This window comes from Seriola dumerili, unplaced genomic scaffold, assembly GCF_002260705.1.
Source record: "Seriola dumerili isolate Sdu_G_001 unplaced genomic scaffold, Sdu_1.0 BDQW01000645.1, whole genome shotgun sequence".
Classification (NCBI taxonomy): domain Eukaryota; kingdom Metazoa; phylum Chordata; class Actinopteri; order Carangiformes; family Carangidae; genus Seriola; species Seriola dumerili.
In genome coordinates this window covers 1,502,062-1,506,358 of record NW_019174900.1, presented here as the reverse complement: position 1 = coordinate 1,506,358, position 4,297 = coordinate 1,502,062, and positions in this window count along the sequence as shown.

Sequence of the window (4,297 nt, the reverse complement as noted above, 5' to 3'; positions counted from 1 at the left end):
TGTGTGTGTGTGTGTGTGTGTGTGTGTGTGTGTTTGTATGTGTGTGACACTAACAAAGCCTGGACTGCATCAACTTCCTGTATTACCAATATCCATCACATATGATCTGATGAGTTCACACTGAGCATGAACCAGACCATCTGAGTGATTATGGTATCATGTTTTGTTTTGTTTTTATTTTTCTAATCCCGACAGTCACAATAGTGACCAAGAAGAAAACTTTCATTTACTTTTTCATTGACTAAAAAAAAAACAATTTTTTCACCCAACAGAAAATGAAATGTTTTGTGTTTTGTGTAGTGTTGGAGATTCCAGATTCAATACAGGCAATCACAGCTGACAGTGTGACTGCCACTACTGCTGTATTTACCTGCTGCAGGGGATGTTCCAAAAATTTAAGTCGGCAAGTGGAGTTTGTGAATGGAGTAAATTCAGTCAGAATATTTCATAAAATCACTATTTTTTTCCAAATATTTTTATTTTTAATCAAAGGTTCTACACTCTTTGTTTTTGGATCTGTTTGTCTTATCCTTGTCCAGGAGTATCTATTTGGGTTTGATAAAGGTGATACACTTACTGTCATGTGACAGTTGGAGCAGATCCGCCTCCCTCAATATGAGCCTGAGTAGAACTAATTTCCCACTGTGAGACACTACAAGCGTAGTTGTCTTCTTAGTATTCTTTCATGAGCTCCAGTTTATGTCCTAACTGCACACTTCACTTGTCCAGCAGCCTCTGTACTAACAGCATGCAGCAGTGGTGTGATGGGGGTGTTCGAGGAGATCTCTGGAGAGCCTTTGCTGCTTCTGTACTGAACCATTACTACACTTGACTTTCTGTCTCTTTTGAGAATCCAACAGTCAAATCCAGTGGGATTGTTTCCTAAAGTAGAGCACAATCCAATCTCTTTTTAGCTTTTTCCTCAAGGCAAAGGATTCACACAATGTACTCTTTCCTTCACCACTGCCAGTCTTCTGCTGTTGCCCTGTGAGCTGTCATATCTTTACTGGAGTGTTTTAAATTCTGGCAGGCTGTTAATCCTTGGCCAATTTGTAATGAGTCTAAAACAGTGCTGGTGATTGTGGGTGCTATACTTGTGCAGTTTTAGAATGACAGACTCAGAATCACACCCCGATGGTTATGCCGAGCCTTTAGGGCACATTATTTGTCAGATTTCCTAGAATCAAAGAATGTTTACATCGGAAACATCTGCAGGGAAAAGTCTTAATATCTTTTTCTGAATGACCACATCCAAAGGTAGGGTGGAAAACTTTGTGGCATAACTGCTTACTGGCTGCTTTCCCAACCTCTCTCCAAGAACTTTGAGTCTTTTCTGTGTCTTTGCAGGTGTCTGCTCAATAAATCGTACAAATGGACAAATGATCATTTTTTTCTAGCATCATCTGGACATTGTCGCAAAAGAAATGTCGGATTCAGTGTTTTCTGAGCTTGACCCAAACTGGAGACAAAACATCAGAATACCTCAGCTTCTGCTTCTTTGATTATGACCAAATTGTAAGCAGAGGCACCACTTGGGAACAGGCAAGGCAACTGCTTCGAGCCCCCGGCTATTAGTGGGCCCCCAGGGGCTGACATAATTTACTCCACAGCAACATCTCAAAATGCATCCCTCTCCGCCTTAAACAACCAATGGACGATTTGTTATGACATCTCCCTCTCTAAAGGAGGCCCATTTAGAATAAAAACAATGGGGATCAGTGATTAGTTGTTAGGTACGCCCACTCATAGCTCATTCACATCTCTGCCTGGCTGGATATTTGTCGTCTGCTGCTCTATCCTGCCCACTGAACATCGTCAGTCCAGAGCCACATTAGAGCTTCTTCACTGAGAAGGAGAGGAGTTACTAAATATGTCACCAGCTGCTTATATGAAATAAGTAGCTAAAGGGTTTTAAAAGTTGCTAAATGTAGTGTGAAAACCCCTAAATTTCCAACACCACTCAGTAGGAAACCTCCTTAATGAGGCTTTATGTGTTGATGAGCACTGACCTCATATGTGGGCTATTTACAAAGTGACAACAGTGATATTACTTAGTTATTTATTTATGTTTTTATTGATTTTTATAATGTATATTTTATCTATATTCAAAATGATGTGGTTTTTCATGTTCTATGTTTTATTTTGATAATCCTATTAATGTGAACATTTCAAATGAAAGAAAAAAATGTTTAGATTTCATACATGCATTCATTTTGTAATTATTTCTTACATAATGGTGATGAATGCTGATTGGAGGGGCCCCTGGCAATTTCTTTGCCTAAGGCCACACCATACGCTAGAATTGCCACTGCTCGTAAGTCCTTTAACTTTATAAAAATGCAACGTGAAATCGCCCTCAAGAGAACAAGACTTGTGTGTCCCATGATGGCTCCCCATTCCTCATACTAAGGGTTACTCACTGGGCACATTCTCAGAAAAAGGCTTCCATGTTTTTATAAAGCATAAACATTGGAGCAACTCACTTCCTGCTCAAATGGCCTGCACAAGAAAGATGTACTAATAATTCATCTTTATTATTTAGTTCCTTATTGGGACTAGAGTCAAATCTGATAATACAGTGACTCACACAAATTTAGTCATCGTTTTACAGCTGCCTCATTTGGACTGAAAATGCGAGTTTTTTTGGGCCATTGGCCTCTGTACTCACTAACTTATTGTTTCCCATCTGGCAGAAAAGGAGGTGAAGAGAAAAGCAGCAGCCCCATGATTAGCTTAAACCTTGAAGGACATGCACAGAATCGCCCCAACCTTAATCACACTGCTGGTGAGAAAAATCATTTCCTGCTTCAAGAGGTTTTTGCAAGATGTGTGTAGAATAAGAAATCATGTGTGTGTATTGGGGTGTGTGTGTGTGTGTGTGTGTGTGTGTGTGTGTGTGCGCATGTGTGTGTGTGTGTGTGCAGTCAACCACCACTGATTGCTGTAGGGAGAAGAAACATTGACACTTTAATAAATACACTTATTCCCTACAATTCTTGTTGAGCCACACATGCTTTTACAACAGTTCACCCAGAGACATTTTCTTTCTTATTTCAGTCATGAAGCAACAGAATAAACAAACAATTGATTCAAAACAGATTAATTTGCTCCATTTGGCCCATTGGTTGCAGTCAAGGAAACGTCTTAGTTAAAATCCAATCTCACAGAGAGAACACTACCATTAATCCCTTTACGTACCTGTCTAAGATCCTGGGGGATGAAAGGGAGGAACTCCAGATTTAAAAGGAGGAGATACAGGAATACCTCTCTAGCACCCACAGCGACCCAAGAAGAGAGACAGAACTGTAGATTGGAGAGACTTGGAAAATCCTCAACGAACCAGTAAACCTCAATGAAGAGAGAGAAACTTCATGGAAAAAGAAGGTGAATGACTTCTTACAAAGGGAAAGAGGATGCTCTAAACCGGGACCCAAGAGGAAACTATACATTACAAGTACATCATGTCTCAGGAATAGTCCAGCATCTTCTGCAAATGTACTTAAGCAAATTCACAATGAAATTTTCCTGTGGAGCTTTAACCACCATCTGGCAACGGCTAGAGACAAGCATTGTCACTGGGTGCACACCCTGTCATCCCGTTCTCAGCTGCCATCAATCTCTTAGTCAGAGTAATGAAAAAGCTGCGATAAGGTGCCATTCTAGCAAGTGGCACCCAGGTCCCCACTAAGGCATTCATGGATGACAACAGCATCACCAGCCCCAAGATCAGGTGGATGGATTTTGGAAGATCTGTGCATGACCAGTGACAGTTCAAGCCATCCAAGTTGAGAATCCTGGTCCTGGTCCTGGGCACATCCATGGGCAACTTCTGCTTCAGGATTGATGAGGAGCCCACCCACCCACCATCCTCACAGAAGTCAACAATAGTGTACTCAGTTAAAGCCTTATTTTGGTGATTAACATTTCTATGTACTGGAACAATCAAAGTGTCAATCATGAGGAAAATAATTAACATCTAAAAGCACAACCGTCCCCATTAACGAAGTAAAAATAAAAACACAGAGAGTTTGACATTCATCATATTTCAATTATAAACTCACTTACTGTTTTCAGAGGGTTGTCAAGCAGTTTTTTAAGAAACCACCTGCTAACTTTGAATATGTTTTGGATGGTGTCAAGACACATCTGACCGGGGTCTTCATCCAAACTAAACAGAGCCAATCTATAAATGGCAACTATGGAAGGAATTGTTGATCTATGATGATCATTTTAGCATCATTGGAGGTTAACAGCCCAGTAGGAACTGTGCATTGCAACATAAACAAACACAAATAAA